The sequence below is a fragment of the Gossypium arboreum genome, chromosome 2, assembly GCF_025698485.1.
Source record: "Gossypium arboreum isolate Shixiya-1 chromosome 2, ASM2569848v2, whole genome shotgun sequence".
In the NCBI taxonomy this organism is placed as follows: Eukaryota; Viridiplantae; Streptophyta; class Magnoliopsida; order Malvales; family Malvaceae; genus Gossypium; species Gossypium arboreum.
The window spans coordinates 9,541,344-9,548,802 of record NC_069071.1 but is presented as its reverse complement, the minus strand read 5'-3'; the positions used below and the strand labels follow the sequence as shown (position 1 = coordinate 9,548,802).

At 40.0% G+C, this 7,459-nt stretch overlaps 1 non-coding gene across 1 annotated transcript; it reads left to right on the top strand.

The window, feature by feature from the left end:
- Positions 1–7,135: 7,135 nt before the first annotated feature.
- LOC128289495 (small nucleolar RNA R71) lies at positions 7,136–7,242 on the top strand. The gene has a single exon (XR_008279143.1). It is a non-coding gene; the product is annotated as a small nucleolar RNA R71 (small nucleolar RNA).
- The last annotated feature ends 217 nt before the right edge of the window (positions 7,243–7,459 follow it).

Genomic DNA, 7,459 nt, shown 5'->3' with positions numbered 1-7,459 from the left:
CCTTACTCTCTATTATGTGTGCCCTCTTTCTTCCTCCTGTAGGGTGTAATTATAGGCTTTGAAATGCCTAAGAGCCCTCAAAATTAGCCTTTTCCGAATTGGACTCAACTTGGGCTCGGCAAGGACATGCCCGTGTGCGATTACTTTAGGCTGTGCTCGAGCCTGCCAAATTGACACGGCCGTGTGGTCTGCCCGTGTGAGGAGGTTCAGGCCGTGTCGATTTCGTACTTTGGCCCATTTTCACCATTTATGGCCCGTTTCTCGTTCCTTTCGCTCTCCTATGCTCTCATAAGTATAAAACATGAAATTAAAGCATTAAGAGCATCGAATTCACCAATTCTAATGGGAAATCATCCATAAAATGTGTTAAACATGGGGTAAAAATATATATAAATTACGGTTTATCAAGTTTCATCTCCCTTAGGTATTTAGGGAGTTTAGTTCATGATAATTATGGAAAACATCTCAAAGTATGGAAAACAACAAAACATAAAGAAACCCAAAGAACTTCTAGGAAACTGGATGGAAATCTTCAGTCTTGATGTAGATCTTGCCACCGAGGTGATTCCGATAGATGTTCTTGAGTACTTCCTTGCCTTCTACTCTTCGTGTCCCCTCTAATCCTCTTCTAGGGTGTTTATATAAACTTTCGAATGCCCAAAATTAGCCTTTTCTGAGTAGAACCAAACTTCGACTCGATAAGGACACGTCCGTGTGCCACGCTCGTGTGCAAGTGCTCAGGCCGTGTGCAATTCTGACTTGGATTAATGTCGACTTGAAATGCCTAAGAGCCCTCAAAATTAGCCTTTTTCGAATTGGACTCAACTTGGGCTCGGCAAGGACACGCCCGTGTGCAATTATTTCAGGCAGTGCTCGAGCCTACCAAATTGACACGGCCGTGTGGTCTGCCCGTGTGAGGAGGTCCAAGCCGTGTTGATTTCATACTTTGGCCCATTTTCTCTATTTTTGGCCCGTTTCTCGTTCCTTTCGCTCTCCTATGCTCTCTTAGTTATAAAACATGAAAGTAAAGCATTAGGAGCATCGAATTCACCAATTCTAATGGGAAATCATTCATAAAATGCGTTAAACATAGAGTAAAAATATGTATAAATTACAGTTTATCAAATACCCCCACACTTAAGCATTTGCTTGTCCTCAAGAAAAATTCTCAATTCATAATCAAAATAAATTCTTCTCAACTTATAATTTCTATCGATAATATCTCAAAATAATCCATAGGAAATCATACGTTGAGAATTCAACTAAAAGAACATAAAAGTTTCAAACATTCCAAGTTGAGTATTTAATCATTCAAACATAGGTGTCTCCCCTCATCTAAGTAATTACCATTGATTCAAAATATCACAGAGTTTCACATCCTCACTACAGATTCATTCAAATCACTCGAGGTGTTTAAGGATAATAAATGAAGCACTCAATAGTTAATAATGAAAAGTCATTACCATAGGCTTGCATGAAAATCAAATCTCCACCACTATAAATTGAGATGAAACATCAATCAAAAGGTCTTTAGAGGGTTGTAATGAGGCTTGGTTAGGGGGTGTGGTCGCAAGCTGAAAGAAAGGGTTAGAATCAAGATTGAATTGAAAAATTGCCTAACTAGAAAAAGGGTTAATCATCACTTGCGTACAACAGGGCTTCTTTTCAGAATATGGAATTACTAATATGTATACATTTTTTTTAAGAACAAGTTAAATAACATAGGCTAACTATTAAGACATAGCTAAGAAATTTCTTCAACTCAAATCTCGACAAAAATAGGGATTAATTTAGGGGATTTCAACAATAATGGGTTAAGGGTTAATATTAAGGGTAATACAAGAAATGGCTTGTTAGGCTCAAGGGGGTTTACTAGGGGTTAATCGTGGAGGTAGGCTTTTCATGCCATGAGTGGCTTAATCCTAAGTGCCTTAATCATTTTGACATATCAAATCAAATGGTGTGGTCTTGACATGCATAATCAAGCAAGTTCTAGAATAGCAGTTCAATATTGACGCACTCAAAGCAATAACAAAAGTGAGCATGAAAGAATTAATAGATGCTCAAAAGGCTCAAAAATCTCACAAAAATTATGGCTTTTTGATGTTTAAAACTTGGGAATTCTAACTCAAAGTAATACCTAACTTTGGGGAAACAACCTAAGATTTTAATTTCTTAAAAATCAACTTATCATGCTTGATTCTCTGATGTCTTAAGGTTTAAACAATCAATGCATAAATGCCTATGTTTTAATTCAAGATATATCAATCATCATCATAAATCAATCAAAATTTATCCTAAATACGATATGAGAGCTTTTCAAGAGAACAAGGCAGTCATTCAGGGATTTTTCTGATAATAAAATAAATTTCCCCCTACACTTATGATGTACATTGCCCTCAATGTACAAAGATAGATATTAGAATATAAAAATAAGATAGGGAGAGAAGTGAAACTTCTTGTATGATGAATTCCTCAAACTGGAGTTTTGGAGAGTAATCGGTACGAAGGTGAAGGAGGATACTCTGGCGGTGGTAGAGGTTCATTAGTCCATAAGTCCTGCGCCAAAAGAATATTATATCTAGTGGTAGCTATGGTCGTGGTCGATCAGGACATGGCAGTCGTGGAGAACCTTTCCCGGTGGAGTTTTTAGTTCCTATGCGATGATGAGCTTAAGAGCTTTATATAACTGTGATAAGATCAGGAACTTTTTAGGGGATATTAGGAAGAATAATTACTCATAAAGAAATAACCGAAATTGATAATTAAAAATAAAATTCTAAAATCTAATAAAAATTAAAAGTAGTTTTAATAAAAATTAAAAACATAAAATAATAAATAAATATTTTTAAACATCTTCATCGTTGGATGGTTCGCGAGGTGGGACTAGCGATGAGATGTGGAGGTGCTGACAAATCTACTGTAGAGTAGCATAAATGTTGTCAAATTGTTGAAAACACTGCTGCTTGAATCGAGTGAGGCACTCAGAGATGTCAGCATATGAAGCTGCCGCATGAACTGGACAAGAGGGTGGTGATGGCTGGGATGGTGGATCCTCGTGCTACGGAGGGACATCATCAGGAATGTCCTCGTAGGCCTCCTTTTCGGTAGATTGGGCAAGACGATATTGAGGAGGGTAGCTTCCTAAGCGCCTCTCGATCATCCTCATGCTAAGCATGCTCAAGATGCCTTGTGGAGACATCTGGCCAATGAGGGTCAAAAATGATTCTTGGGCTGCAATGTCGAGAAGCCCGAAGTGTCAAGCCAACCGAGTTACGTAGGGGCCAATAGAGATGACCCCCTTCTTATGCCACACCGTCTGGTGCTGAATCGCGAGGGTGATAAAATAGGCAAGGTCGATGACGTGCCGTGCGACATATACCATAATAAGTAGGCGTCGTGAGTGTTGACGACGCTAGTACTCTCTCACCTTCCTGTAATCGTCTAAGCGAAAATAGCGTGTAGGTACCTCAAGGAAGGTGGGAGAACTGATGCCTTGGAGCGTCTAGGATTGTAGGAGGCTACGCAAGGGGCCAAAGTGTGCCAGCACTTCGAGGGAGAGAAATGTATATGGCGAGTGAGAGCATGTAGTTCATTCTCCTCTTTGAACTCCTCCGTATATAAGCCCAGTACAGCACCGAACTCTGGGATACTTAGTTGGCGGTTTAATCTGCCTAGGTGAAATTGGACCGTGTCGGGATCATCGTAGTTCGTCATTACGGTCTGAAGATGGAACGTTGAGTATAGTTCCATCGTGAGCTCGAGGTATGTTGTCTCAATGATACCAAAGAACAACTCCCAAGGTTCGGCGATTAGGAGGGCCCGAATCGTATCAGCCAACTGAACTTGTTCTACAGCAGCCAGTCAATGCAGCAGCCTGCAATTAAAGGTAGGGCCCAAAGTATTTGGAAAGGTTCTTCCTGAGGCCCACGAGGGAACTGTAGGAGAGGGTGACGAATTTTTGCGATTAGACCCGCAGAAGATGATGCTCCCTTTCGTTTCTTGGAAGCAGGTACGTCAGTTTTCTTTCCTCATGAAGATGACATGGTACCTGCAATCAAAACCATTAATTCATCTTGAGGAATGATCAAAGTAAAATGAAGACAAATTGTAAATAACAATCACAATTTCAGCAACTACTAAGACTAACAAGTTAATCAAAACAATCAATTGTATGGCGTGAAAATGGCAATGAATTTCATGGAATGCAACATGTGTGACGGATGAAAAATGTTAACACTAAAGGCATGAGTATGTCTATTGTTCTAATCATGAATATTCACTTCTAACTAATCAAATAAAGTAGAGAAATCATATAAAGAGTAAGAATTTGCACATGAAAAAGATAATAGCTTGTTCTATGAATAAAATGTGAGTGATAGAAAGATGAAAATAATAATGAAAAATGCAGAGTTCTATGATAACTAACATGAAAAATGAGTGCAATTAAAGGGGAAAAAAAGTAAAAAAAAACACTAAAAAAGGGAGAATGAGCGGCAAAAATAGAGTTGGATGTGGCGCACGGGCGTAGCAGGGAGGTGATGTGGACTTGCAGCGGCTAGGGTTAGGGTTTTTGGGTGGGGAAGACAATGAATAGTGCAGGGTTTTTATAGATTTTGGGGCACACGGCTAGATAACACACTCGTGTTCCCCAATTTCAGCCCGTGTGATTCGCGAATTTTGAATTTGGGCGCGTCTGACATTTAGTACACACCCATGTCGAACGACTGTATCTAGCTTCATTCGCTTCTCCCACGCCCGCGTATGCAAGGTCCATGCCCGTGTTAATTTAATAGGTTCGACCACGGGTACTAGACACGAGTTTGTCATACGCCCGTGCTGTTTTAACAGGTTCACCCACTGTTCTTCTACACAGGCATGTCGCACGCCCGTGTTGTTTTGGCAGGTTCGACCACGGCCATGTCGCACGGTCGTGGCATTTTATCGTAGCCCGTGTTGGGGAAATCTTTTGCCCTGTTTTCACACGGCCCTAAGCACGCCCGTGTGCCTGGCCGTGTCTTTGTGGAAAAACCTGTATTCAAGATCTCTATTAGTATGTTAGGTGTTAAATACTAAAATTTAAAGAAATTAATATTGTTAGTGCTCAGGTTGCCTCCCGGGAAGCGCTTATTTATAGTCTAAGCTCGACTTACCCCTCCATTGAATGGTCATGGTGGTTCGAGGAGTTTATACTTCTCATTCTTGCTATCAATCTCATCAAAATATGGTTTTAAACGGGTGTTGTTTACCTTAAAAGCGCCGAGCTTGGGGTGACTTACCTCAACTGTACTGAATGGAAAAATGTACCGTAAGAGGGATATCTTCATCTGGTCTGGTAGTGACAATGTAAGGATCTGCGGCACCTAATAAGACTTTATCGCCAACCTTAAGTTGATTTGGAAAGGTATCGAGCTCGTTCTGGCATAGTTTTGGTTTATCGTGTGTTCTCGATTTATGTGTTCGCCATTCATCTAGCTCCTCTATTTGCAGTCTTCTTTTTTCATGAGTAGGTCTTCTACTATTGCTTGAGAATGACTCATGTGCTTCCTTCAGACTCATTTCCTGCAAAGTAGATTGCACCATATTGTCAGTTTTAGTAGAATGGGTTAAACAATCATCTTCAATTTTCGATGTGTTGCCAAAATTACGAGCTTGGAGGGTGATTGTTTCGTCTCCTACCCGGAATGTGAGCTCACCTATGCCAACATTAATGATCGTTTTAGCAGTTGTTAAAAAGGGCCTTCCTAGAATTAAAGAAGTGTTGCTATCCTCCTCTATGTCTAGAACAATGAAGTCAACGGGAAATATAAATTTATCGATTTTAACTAGCACATCTTCAATAATACCCCTAGGGAATCTTATAGTTTTATCTGCTAATTGAATGCTCATCCTAGTCTATTTGGGTTACCCAAGGCCTAGTTGCTTAAACATTTCGTGAGGCATGACATTGATACTAGCCCCTAAATCAGCTAATGCATTATTAACATCTGAACTACCAATTAAGCAAGGAATCGTAAAACTCCCTGGATCTTTTAGTTTGTTGGGTAGTTTATTCTAGAGAATAGCTGAGCAAACTACGTTTAGCTCTACATGCGACGTCTCGTCCAGCTTCCGCTTATTTGCTAAAAACTCCTTTAAAAATTTCATTTTGTTTGGCATCTGCGATAGAGCTTCAATAAACGGTAAGTTAATATGTAATTTTTTTAGGAGTTTAAGGAATTTACCAAATTGTTCATCTGAGCAGTCTTTCCTTGTCGCGTTGGGGTATGGCACACGAGGTTTATATTCGTCAGTCACTGGTTTGTTTTTATTATAATCTACCTCACCTTTACCTTTGCTTACCACCATTTCTTGCCTCAGTTCTGGCTCAGGCTCAACGACTCCTTCGTCATCTTGAATATTAATTGCGTTGAGTTGTTCCCTTGGGTTGGGTTCAGTATTACTTGGCAAGCTACCATGTGGTCGTTCAGAGATTAGTTTAGAAAGCTGGCCTATCTGAGTTTCGACCCCTTGGATTGATGCTTGTTGATTCTTAAGTGTCATCTCGGTGTTCTAAAAATGGGTTTCTGATACCGAGATAAACTTTGTGAGCATCTCTTCAAGGTTCGGTTTCTTTTCTTATTGATAGAGTGGTTGTTGGTAGCCCGGAGGTGGTCGCTGATTTCCTAGGCCTCCCCAAGAGAAATTTGGGTGGTTCCTCCAACCTGCATTATAAGTGTTACTATATGGATTGTTTTAGGGTCGAGAATTATTACCCATGTAATTTAATTGCTCCTTATCCATGTTGTGGCCATAAGGTTGGTATTCCGAATGGCTTGTTCCACCTCTACTTGCTTCGTACTGCATTACTGGGTGAACCTGTGAAGAACTAAGAAAACCATCAATTTTCTTATTCAAGAGTTATACCTGATTAGAAAGCATGGTGACCGAATCAACATTATAAACACCGGCTGTTTTCGTTGGCTTTGTCCTCATGACTTGCCACTAATAGTTATTCAATGACATCTCCTCTATGAACTCATAAGCATCTTCAGGTGTTTTTTTATTGATGGTTCCGCCAGCAGCTGCGTCAACCATTTACCGAGTCAAAGGATTCAGGCCATTATGGAATGTTTGGACCTAAAGCCAAAGCGGTAACCCATGGTGAGGGCACCTTCTCAAAAGGTCTTTGTATCTCTCCTATGCATCGCAGAGTGTTTCTAAATCCATCTACACAAATGAAGAGATATCATTACGTAATTTAGCCGTTTTAGCCGGTGGAAAATATTTTAATAGAAATTTTTTGGTTATTTGGTCCCAAGTAGTGATTGATCCTCATGGTAATGAGTTCAACCACTGTTTAGCTTTGTTTCTCAATGAAAAGGGAAACAACCGAAGAAGTATGGCATCATCAGAAACGCCATTGATTTTAAATGTATTGCATAGTTCCAAAAAGTTTACTAAGTGATCGTTGGGATCT